Genomic DNA, 14,677 nt, shown 5'->3' with positions numbered 1-14,677 from the left:
GCTATCTGAATGAACATGGAAATATCAACACCGCTATCTGTTTGAACATGGAAATATCTACACCGCTATCTGCATGAAAATGGAAATATCTACAAAGCTATCTGCATATACACGGAAATATCTACACAGCTATCTCTTTACACACGGAAATAACTACACCGCCATATCTATAAACATGGAAACATCTACACCGCCATCTGTATGAACATATAAATATCTACACCACCATCAGTTTTAAGATGGAGATATCTACACCGCTATCTGTATAAACCTGGAAATATCTACACGGCTATCTGTATAAACATGGAAATATCTACACAGCTATCTGTATAAACATGGAAATATCAACACCACTACCTGTATAAACTTGGAAATATCAGCACCGCTATCTGTATGAACATGGAAATATCTACACCGCTATCTGTACGAACATGGAAATATCTACACCGCTATCTGTATGAACATGGAAATAGCTACACCGCTATCTGTATGAACATGGAAATATCTACACCACTATCTGTATGAACATGGAAATATCTAAACCGCTATCAGTATGAACATGGATATATCTACACAGCCATCTGGATGAACATGGAAATATCTACGCCGCTACCTGTATGAACATGGATATATCTACACAGCCATCTGGATGAACATGGAAATATCTACACCGCTATCTGTATGAACATGGAAATATCTACACCGCTATCTGTATGAACATGGAAATAGCTACACCGCTATCTGTATGAACATGGAAATATCTACCCCACTATCTGTATGAACATGGAAATATCTACACCGCTATCAGTATGAACATGGATATATCTACACAGCCATCTGGATGAACATGGAAATGTCTACACCGCTACCTGTATGAACATGGATATATCTACACAGCCATCTGGATGAGCATGGAAATATCTACACCGCTATCTGTGTAAACATGCATACATCTTCACCGCTATCTGTATAAACATGGAAATATCTACACCGCTATCTTTATGAACATGGAAATATCTACACCGCTATCTGTATGAACATGGAAAGATCTACACCGCTATCTGTTTGAACATGGAAATATCTACACCGCTATCTGCAAGAAAATGGAAATATCTACACATCCATCTGCATATACATGGAAATATCTACACAGCTATCTCTTTACACATGGAAATAACTACACCGCTATCTGTATAAACATGGAAATATCTACACCACCATCTGTATGAACATGGAAATTTCTGCACCACCATCTGTATGACCATATAAATATCTACACCACCATATGTATTAAGATGGAGATATCTACACCGCTATCTGTATAAACCTGGAAATATCTACACCGCTATCTGTATAAACATGGAAATATCTACACCGCTATCTGTATAAACATGGAAATATCTACACCACTACCTGTATAAACATGGAAATATCAGCACCGCTATCTGTATAAACATGGTAATAGCTACACCGCTATCTGTTTGAAGATGGAAATATATACAACGCTATCTGCATGAAAATGGAAATATCTACACAGCTATCTGCATATACATGGAAATATCTACACAGCTATCTCTTTACACAAGGAAATAACTACACCGCTATCTGTATGAACATGGAAATATCTACACCACCATCTGTATGAACATGGAAATATCTGCACCGCCATCTGTATGAACATATAAGTATCTACACCACCATCAGTATTAAGATGGAGATATCTACACCGCTATCTGTATAAACCTGGAAATATCTACACGGCTATCTGTATAAACATGGAAATATCTACACAGCTATCGCTTTACACACGGAAATAACTACACCGCCATATCTATAAACATGGAAACATCTACACCGCCATCTGTATGAACATATAAATATCTACACCACCATCAGTATTAAGATGGAGATATCTACACCGCTATCTGTATAAACCTGGAAATATCTACACGGCTATCTGTATAAACATGGAAATATCTACACAGCTATCTGTATAAACATGGAAATATCAACACCACTACCTGTATAAACATGGAAATATCAGCACCGCTATCTGTATGAACATGGAAATATCTACACCGCTATCTGTATGAACATGGAAATATCTACACCGCTATCTGTATGAACATGGAAATATCTACACCGCTATCAGTATGAACATGGATATATCTACACAGCCATCTGGATGAACATGGAAATATCTACACCGCTATCTGTATGAACATGGATATATCTACACAGCCATCTGGATGAGCATGGAAATATCTACAGCACTATCTGTGTAAACATGCATACATCTTCACCGCTATCTGTATAAACATGGAAATATCTACACCGCTATCTGTACGAACATGGAAATATCTACACCGCTATCTGTATGAACATGGAAATAGCTACACCGGTATCTGTATGAACATGGAAATGTCTACACCGCTATCTGTATGAACATGGAAATATCTACACCATTATCTGTATAAACATGGAAATATCTACACTGCTATCTGTATGAACATGGATATATCTACACCGCCATCTGGATGAACACGGAAATATCTACACCGCTATCTGTACGAACATGGAAATATCTACACCGCTATCTGTTTAAATATGCATACATATTCACCGCAATCTGTATAAACATGGAAATATCTACACCGCTATCTGTATGAACATGGAAATATCTACACCGCTAACTGTTTGAACATGGAAATATCTACACCGCTGTCTGCATGAAAATGGAAATGCCTACACAGCTATCTGCATATACATGGAAATATCTACTCAGGTATCTCTTTACATATGGAAATAACTACAACGCTATCTGTATGAACATGGAAATATCTACACCGCCATCTGTATGAACATGGAAATATCTGCACCGACATCTGTATGAACATATACATAACTACACGGCCATCTGTATAGAGATGGAGATATCTACACCGATATCTGCATGAAAATGGAAATATCTACACTGCTATCTGCATATACGTGGAAATATCTACACAGCTATCTCTTTACACATGGAAATAACTACACCGCTATCTGTATGAACATGGAAATATCTACACCGCCATCTGTATGAACATATATATAACTACACGGCCATCTGTATAAAGATGGAGATATCTACACCGATATCTGCATGAAAATGGAAATATCTACACTGCTATCTGCATATACATGGAAATATCTACACAGCTATCTCTTTAAAAATGGAAATAACCACACTGCTATCTGTATGAACATGGAAATATCTACACCGCCATCTGTATGAACATAGAAATATCTGCACCGCCATCTGTATGAACATATAAATATCTACACCGCCATCTGTATTAAGATGGAGATATGTACACCGCTATCTTTATAAACATGGAAATATCTACACCGCTATCTGTATAAACATGGAAATATCTACACCGCTACCTGTATAAGCTTGGAAATATCAGCACCGCTATCTGTATGAACATGGAAATATCTACACCGCTATCTGTATGAACATGGAAATATCTACACCGATATCTGTATGAACATGGAAATATCTACACCGCTATCTGTATGAACATGGAAATATCTACACCGCTATCTGTATGAACATGGAAATATCTACACCGCTATCTGTAAGAACATGGATATATCTACACAGCCCTCTGGATGAACATGGAAATATCCACACCGCTATCTGTGTAAACATGCATACCTCTTCACCGCTAGCTGTATAAACATGGAAATATCTACACCGCTATCTGTATGAACATGGAAATATCTACACCGCTATCTGTTTGAAGATGGAAATATATACACCGCTATCTGCATGAAAATGGAAATATCTACACAGCAATCTGCATATACATGGAAATATCTACACAGCTATCTCTTTACACATGGAAATAACTACACCGCTATCTGTATGAACATGGAAATATCTACACCGCCATCTGTATGAACATGGAAGTATCTGCACCACCATCTGTATGAACATATAAATATCTACACCGCCATCTGTATTAAGATGGAGATATCTACACCGCTATCTGAATAAACATGGAAATATCTACACCGTTATCTGTATAAACATGGAAATATCTACACCGCTATCTGTATAAACATGGAAATATCTACACCGCTACCTGTATAAACATGGAAATATCAGCACCGCTATCTGTATGAACATGGAAATATCTACACCGCTATCTGTATGACCATGGAAATATCTACACCGCTATCTGTATGAACATGGAATTATCTACAAAGCTATCTGAATGAACATGGAAATATCTACACCGCTATCTGTTTGAACATGGAAATATCTACACCGCTATCTGCATGAAAATGGAAATATTTACAAAGCTATCTGCATATACACGGAAATATCTACACAGCTATCCCTTTACACACGGAAATAACTACACCGCCATATCTATAAAAATGGAAACATCTACACCGCCATCTGTATGAACATATAAATATCTACACCACCATCAGTATTAAGATGGAGATATCTACACCGCTATCTGTATAAACCTGGAAATATCTACATGGCTATCTGTATAAACATGGAAATATCTACACAGCTATCTGTATAAACATGGAAATATCAACACCACTACCTGTATAAACATGGAAATATCAGCACCGCTATCTGTATGAACATGGAAATATCTACACCGCTATCTGTACGAACATGGAAATATCTACACCGCTGTCTGTATGAACATGGAAACAGCTACACCGCTATCTGTATGAACATGGAAATATCTACACCACTATCTGTATGAACATGGAAATATCTACACCGCTATCAGTATGAACATGGATATATCTACACAGCCATCTGGATGAACATGGAAATATCTACACCGCTATCTGTATGAACATGGATATATCTACACAGCCATCTGGATAAACATGGAAATATCTACACCGCTATCTGTATGAACATATATATATCTACACAGCCCTCTGGATGAACATGGAAATATCCACACCGCTATCTGTGTAAACATGCATACCTCTTCACCACTATCTGTATGAACATGGAAATATCTACACCGCTATCTGTATGAACATGGAAATATCTACACCGCTATCTGTATGAACATGGATATATCTACACAGCCCTCTGGATGAACATGGAAATATCCACACCGCTATCTGTGTAAACATGCATACCTCTTCACCGCTTGCTGTATAAACATGGAAATATCTACACCGCTATCTGTATGAACATGGAAATATCTACACCACTATCTGTTTGAAGATGGAAATATATACACCGCTATCTGCATGAAAATGGAAATATCTACACAGCTATCTGCATATACATGGAAATATCTACACAGCTATCTCTTTACACATGGAAATAACTACACCGCTATCTGCATGAACATGGAAATATCTACACCGCCATCTGTATGAACATGGAAATATCTGCACCGCCATCTGTATGAACATATAAATATCTACACCACCATCTGTATTAAGATGGAGATATCTACACCGCTATCTGAATAAACATGGAAATATCTACACCACTATCTGTATAAACATGGAAATATCTACACCGCTATCTGTATAAACATGGAAATATCTACACCGCTACCTGTATAAACATGGAAATATCAGCACCGCTATCTGTATGAACATGGAAATATCTACACCGCTATCTGTATGACCATGGAAATATCTACACCGCTACCTGTATGAACATGGAATTATCTACAAAGCTATCTGAATGAACATGGAAATATCTACACCGCTATCTGTTTGAACATGGAAATATCTACACCGCTATCTGCATGAAAATGGAAATATCTACAAAGCTATCTGCATATACACGGAAATATCTACACAGCTATCTCTTTACACACGGAAATAACTACACCGCCATATCTATAAACATGGAAACATCTACACCGCCATCTGTATGAACATATAAATATCTACACCACCATCAGTATTAAGATGGAGATATCTACACCGCTATCTGTATAAACCTGGAAATATCTACACTGCTATCTGTATAAACATGGAAATATCTACACAGCTATCTGTATAAACATGGAAGTATCAACACCACTACCTGTATAAACATGGAAATATCAGCACCGCTATCTGTATGAACATGGAAATATCTACACCGCTATCTGTATGAACATGGAAATATCTACACTGCTATCTGTATGAACATGGAAATATCTACACCGCTATCAGTATGAACATGGATATATCTACACAGCCATCTGGATGAACATGGAAGTATCTACACCGCTATCTGTATGAACATGGATATATCTACACAGCCATCTGGATGAGCATGGAAATATCTACACCGCTATCTGTGTAAACATGCATACATCTTCACCGCTATCTGTATAAACATGGAAATATCTACACCGCTATCTTTATGAACATGGAAATATCTACACCGCTATCTGTATGAACATGGAAATATCTACACCGCTATCTGTTTAAACATGGAAATATCTACACCGCTGTCTGCATGAAAATGGAAATATCTAAACAGCTTTCTGCATATACATGGAAATATCTACACAGCTATCTCTTTACACATGGAAATAACTACAACGCTATCGGTATGAACATGGAAATATCTACACCGCCATCTGTATGAACATGGAAATATCTGCACCGACATCTGTATGAACATATACATAACTACACGGCCATCTGTATAAAGATGGAGATATCTACACCGATATCTGCATGAAAATGGAAATATCTACACTGCTATCTGCATATACATGGAAATATCTACACAGCTATCTCTTTAAAAATGGAAATAACCACACTGCTATCTGTATGAACATGGAAATATCTACACCGCCATCTGTATGAACATGGAAATATCTGCACCGCCATCTGTATGAACATATAAATATCTACACCGCCATCTGTATTAAGATGGAGATATGTACACCGCTGTCTGTATAAACATGGAAATATCTACACCGCTATCTGTATAAACATGGAAATATCTACACCGCTACCTGTATAAGCATGGAAATATCAGCACCGCTATCTGTATGAACATGGAAATATCTACACCGCTATCTGTATGAACATGGAAATATCTACACCGATATCTGTATGAACATGGAAATATCTACACCGCTATCTGTATGAACATGGAAATATCTACACCGCTATCTGTATGAACATGGAAATATCTACACCGCTATCTGTATGAACATGGAAATATCTACACCGCTATCTGTAAGAACATGGATATATCTACACAGCCCTCTGGATGAACATGGAAATATCCACACCGCTATCTGTGTAAACATGCATACCTCTTCACCGCTAGCTGTATAAACATGGAAATATCTACACCGCTATCTGTATGAACATGGAAATATCTACACCGCTATCTGTTTGAAGATGGAAATATATACACCGCTATCTGCATGAAAATGGAAATATCTACACAGCTATCTGCATATACATGGAAATATCTACACAGCTATCTCTTTACACATGGAAATAACTACACCGCTATCTGTATGAACATGGAAATATCTACACCGCCATCTGTATGAACATGGAAGTATCTGCACCGCCATCTGTATGAACATATAAATATCTACACCGCCATCTGTATTAAGATGGAGATATCTACACCGCTATCTGAATAAACATGGAAATATCTACACCGTTATCTGTATAAACATGGAAATATCTAAACCGCTATCTGTATAAACATGGAAATATCTACACCGCTACCTGTATAAACATGGAAATATCAGCACCGCTATCTGTATGAACATGGAAATATCTACACCGCTATCTGTATGACCATGGAAATATCTATACCGCTATCTGTATGAACATGGAATTATCTACAAAGCTATCTGAATGAACATGGAAATATCTACACCGCTATCTGTTTGAACATGGAAATATCTACACCGCTATCTGCATGAAAATGGAAATATCTACAAAGCTATCTGCATATACACGGAAATATCTACACAGCTATCCCTTTACACACGGAAATAACTACACCGCCATATCTATAAAAATGGAAACATCTACACCGCCATCTGTATGAACATATAATTATCTACACCACCATCAGTATTAAGATGGAGATATCTACACCGCTATCTGTATAAAACTGGAAATATCTACACGGCTATCTGTATAAACATGGAAATATCTACACAGCTATCTGTATAAACATGGAAATATCAACACCACTACCTGTATAAACATGGAAATATCAGCACAGCTATCTGTATGAACATGGAAATATCTACACCGCTATCTGTACGAACATGGAAATATCTACACCGCTGTCTGTATGAACATGGAAATAGCTACACCGCTATCTGTATGAACATGGAAATATCTACACCACTATCTGTATGAACATGGAAATATCTAAACCGCTATCAGTATGAACATGGATATATCTACACAGCCATCTGGATGAACATGGAAATATCTACACCGCTATCTGTATGAACATGGATATATCTACACAGCCATCTGGATAAACATGGAAATATCTACACCGCTATCTGTATGAACATATATATATCTACACAGCCCTCTGGATGAACATGGAAATATCCACACCGCTATCTGTTTGAACATGGAAATATCTACACCGCTGTCTGCATGAAAATGGAAATATCTAAACAGCTTTCTGCATATACATGGAAATATCTACACAGCTATCTCTTTACACATGGAAATATCTACACCGCTATCTGTATAAACATGGAAATATCTACACCACTATCTGTTTGAAGATGGAAATATATACACCGCTATCTGCATGAAAATGGAAATATCTACACAGCTATCTGCATATACATGGAAATATCTACACAGCTATCTCTTTACACATGGAAATAACTACACCGCTATCTGCATGAACATGGAAATATCTACACCGCCATCGGTATGAACATGGAAATATCTGCACCGCCATCTGTATGAACATATAAATATTTACACCGCCATCTGTATTAAGATGGAGATATCTACACCGCTATCTGAATAAACATGGAAATATCTACACCACTATCTGTATAAACATGGAAATATCTACACCGCTATCTGTATAAACATGGAAATATCTACACCGCTACCTGTATAAACATGGAAATATCAGCACCGCTATCTGTATGAACATGGAAATATCTACACCGCTATCTGTATGACCATGGAAATATCTACACCGCTATCTGTATGAACATGGAATTATCTACAAAGCTATCTGAATGAACATGGAAATATCTACACCGCTATCTGTTTGAACATGGAAATATCTACACCGCTATCTGCATGAAAATGGAAATATCTACAAAGCTATCTGCATATACACGGAAATATCTACACAGCTATCTCTTTACACACGGAAATAACTACACCGCCATATCTATAAACATGGAAACATCTACACCGCCATCTGTATGAACATATAAATATCTACACCACCATCAGTATTAAGATGGAGATATCTACACCGCTATCTGTATAAACCTGGAAATATCTACACTGCTGTCTGTATAAACATGGAAATATCTACACAGCTATCTGTATAAACATGGAAGTATCAACACCACTACCTGTATAAACATGGAAATATCAGCACCGCTATCTGTATGAACATGGAAATATCTTCACCGCTATCTGTATGAACATGGAAATATCTACACCGCTATCAGTATGAACATGGATATATCTACACAGCCATCTGGATGAACATGGAAATATCTACACCGCTATCTGTATGAACATGGATATATCTACACCGCTATCTGTATGAACATGGAAATATCTACACCGCTATCTGTTTAAACATGGAAATATCTACACCGCTGTCTGCATGAAAATGGAAATATCTAAACAGCTTTCTGCATATACATGGAAATATCTACACAGCTATCTCTTTACACATGGAAATAACTACAACGCTATCGGTATGAACATGGAAATATCTACACCGCCATCTGTATGAACATGGAAATATCTGCACCGACATCTGTATGAACATATACATAACTACACGGCCATCTGTATAAAGATGGAGATATCTACACCGATATCTGCATGAAAATGGAAATATCTACACTGCTATCTGCATATACATGGAAATATCTACACAGCTATCTCTTTAAAAATGGAAATAACCACACTGCTATCTGTATGAACATGGAAATATCTACACCGCCATCTGTATGAACATGGAAATATCTGCACCGCCATCTGTATGAACATATAAATATCTACACCGCCATCTGTATTAAGATGGAGATATGTACACCGCTATCTGTATAAACATGGAAATATCTACACCGCTATCTGTATAAACATGGAAATATCTACACCGCTACCTGTATAAGCATGGAAATATCAGCACCGCTATCTGTATGAACATGGAAATATCTACACCGCTATCTGTATGAACATGGAAATATCTACACCGATATCTGTATGAACATGGAAATATCTACACCGCTATCTGTATGAACATGGAAATATCTACACCGCTATCTGTATGAACATGGAAATATCTACACCGCTATCTGTATGAACATGGAAATATCTACACCGCTATCTGTAAGAACATGGATATATCTACACAGCCCTCTGGATGAACATGGAAATATCCACACCGCTATCTGTGTAAACATGCATACCTCTTCACCGCTAGCTGTATAAACATGGAAATATCTACACCGCTATCTGTATGAACATGGAAATATCTACACCGCTATCTGTTTGAAGATGGAAATATATACACCGCTATCTGCATGAAAATGGAAATATCTACACAGCTATCTGCATATACATGGAAATATCTACACAGCTATCTCTTTACACATGGAAATAACTACACCGCTATCTGTATGAACATGGAAATATCTACACCGCCATCTGTATGAACATGGAAGTATCTGCACCGCCATCTGTATGAACATATAAATATCTACACCGCCATCTGTATTAAGATGGAGATATCTACACCGCTATCTGAATAAACATGGAAATATCTACACCGTTATCTGTATAAACATGGAAATATCTAAACCGCTATCTGTATAAACATGGAAATATCTACACCGCTACCTGTATAAACATGGAAATATCAGCACCGCTATCTGTATGAACATGGAAATATCTACACCGCTATCTGTATGACCATGGAAATATCTATACCGCTATCTGTATGAACATGGAATTATCTACAAAGCTATCTGAATGAACATGGAAATATCTACACCGCTATCTGTTTGAACATGGAAATATCTACACCGCTATCTGCATGAAAATGGAAATATCTACAAAGCTATCTGCATATACACGGAAATATCTACACAGCTATCCCTTTACACACGGAAATAACTACACCGCCATATCTATAAAAATGGAAACATCTACACCGCCATCTGTATGAACATATAATTATCTACACCACCATCAGTATTAAGATGGAGATATCTACACCGCTATCTGTATAAAACTGGAAATATCTACACGGCTATCTGTATAAACATGGAAATATCTACACAGCTATCTGTATAAACATGGAAATATCAACACCACTACCTGTATAAACATGGAAATATCAGCACAGCTATCTGTATGAACATGGAAATATCTACACCGCTATCTGTACGAACATGGAAATATCTACACCGCTGTCTGTATGAACATGGAAATAGCTACACCGCTATCTGTATGAACATGGAAATATCTACACCACTATCTGTATGAACATGGAAATATCTAAACCGCTATCAGTATGAACATGGATATATCTACACATCCATCTGGATGAACATGGAAATATCTACACCGCTATCTGTATGAACATGGATATATCTACACAGCCATCTGGATAAACATGGAAATATCTACACCGCTATCTGTATGAACATATATATATCTACACAGCCCTCTGGATGAACATGGAAATATCCACACCGCTATCTGTTTGAACATGGAAATATCTACACCGCTGTCTGCATGAAAATGGAAATATCTAAACAGCTTTCTGCATATACATGGAAATATCTACACAGCTATCTCTTTACACATGGAAATATCTACACCGCTATCTGTATAAACATGGAAATATCTACACCACTATCTGTTTGAAGATGGAAATATATACACCGCTATCTGCATGAAAATGGAAATATCTACACAGCTATCTGCATATACATGGAAATATCTACACAGCTATCTCTTTACACATGGAAATAACTACACCGCTATCTGCATGAACATGGAAATATCTACACCGCCATCTGTATGAACATGGAAATATCTGCACCGCCATCTGTATGAACATATAAATATTTACACCGCCATCTGTATTAAGATGGAGATATCTACACCGCTATCTGAATAAACATGGAAATATCTACACCACTATCTGTATAAACATGGAAATATCTACACCGCTATCTGTATAAACATGGAAATATCTACACCGCTACCTGTATAAACATGGAAATATCAGCACCGCTATCTGTATGAACATGGAAATATCTACACCGCTATCTGTATGACCATGGAAATATCTACACCGCTATCTGTATGAACATGGAATTATCTACAAAGCTATCTGAATGAACATGGAAATATCTACACCGCTATCTGTTTGAACATGGAAATATCTACACCGCTATCTGCATGAAAATGGAAATATCTACAAAGCTATCTGCATATACACGGAAATATCTACACAGCTATCTCTTTACACACGGAAATAACTACACCGCCATATCTATAAACATGGAAACATCTACACCGCCATCTGTATGAACATATAAATATCTACACCACCATCAGTATTAAGATGGAGATATCTACACCGCTATCTGTATAAACCTGGAAATATCTACACTGCTGTCTGTATAAACATGGAAATATCTACACAGCTATCTGTATAAACATGGAAGTATCAACACCACTACCTGTATAAACATGGAAATATCAGCACCGCTATCTGTATGAACATGGAAATATCTTCACCGCTATCTGTATGAACATGGAAATATCTACACCGCTATCAGTATGAACATGGATATATCTACACAGCCATCTGGATGAACATGGAAATATCTACACCGCTATCTGTATGAACATGGATATATCTACACAGCCATCTGGATGAGCATGGAAATATCTACACCGCTATCTGTGTAAACATGCATACATCTTCACCGCTATCTGTATAAACATGGAAATATCTACACCGCTATCTTTATGAACATGGAAATATCTACACCGCTATCTGTATGAACATGGAAATATCTACACCGCTATCTGTTTGAACATGGAAATATCTACACCGCTGTCTGCATGAAAATGGAAATATCTAAACAGCTTTCTGCATATACATGGAAATATCTACACAGCTATCTCTTTACACATGGAAATAACTACAACGCTATCTGTATGAACATGGAAATATCTACACCGCCATCTGTATGAACATGGAAATATCTGCACCGACATCTGTATGAGCATATACATAACTACACGGCCATCTGTATAAAGATGGAGATATCTACACCGATATCTGCATGAAAATGGAAATATCTACACTGCTATCTGCATATACATGGAAATATCTACACAGCTATCTCTTTAAAAATGGAAATAACCACACTGCTATCTGTATGAACATGGAAATATCTACACCGCCATCTGTATGAACATGGAAATATCTGCAACGCCATCTGTATGAACATATAAATATCTACACCGCCATCTGTATTAAGATGGAGATATGTGCACCGCTATCTGTATAAACATGGAAATATCTACACCGCTATCTGTATAAACATGGAAATATCTACACCGCTACCTGTATAAGCATGGAAATATCAGCACCGCTATCTGTATGAACATGGAAATATCTACACCGCTATCTGTATAAACATGGAAATATCTACACCGCTACCTGTATAAGCATGGAAATATCAGCACCGCTATCTGTATGAACATGGAAATATCTACACCGCTATCTGTATGAACATGGAAATATCTACACCGATATCTGTATGAACATGGAAATATCTACACCGCTATCTGTATGAACATGGAAATATCTACACCGCTATCTGTATGAACATGGAAATATCTACACCGCTATCTGTATGAACATGGAAATATCTACACCGCTATCTGTAAGAACATGGATATATCTACACAGCCCTCTGGATGAACATGGAAATATCCACACCGCTATCTGTGTAAACATGCATACCTCTTCACCGCTAGCTGTATAAACATGGAAATATCTACACCGCTATCTGTATGAACATGGAAATATCTACACCGCTATCTGTTTGAAGATGGAAATATATACACCGCTATCTGCATGAAAATGGAAATATCTACACAGCTATCTGCATATACATGGAAATATCTACACAGCTATCTCTTTACACATGGAAATAACTACACCGCTATCTGTATGAACATGGAAATATCTACACCGCCATCTGTATGAACATGGAAGTATCTGCACCGCCATCTGTATGAACATATAAATATCTACACCGCCATCTGTATTAAGATGGAGATATCTACACCGCTATCTGAATAAACATGGAAATATCTACACCGTTATCTGTATAAACATGGAAATATCTAAACCGCTATCTGTATAAACATGGAA

Source organism: Gorilla gorilla, chromosome 3 (genome assembly GCF_029281585.2).
Source record: "Gorilla gorilla gorilla isolate KB3781 chromosome 3, NHGRI_mGorGor1-v2.1_pri, whole genome shotgun sequence".
Taxonomy (NCBI): domain Eukaryota; kingdom Metazoa; phylum Chordata; class Mammalia; order Primates; family Hominidae; genus Gorilla; species Gorilla gorilla.
The sequence above is the reverse complement of the archived record's forward strand: the minus strand, read 5'-3'. Positions refer to the sequence as shown.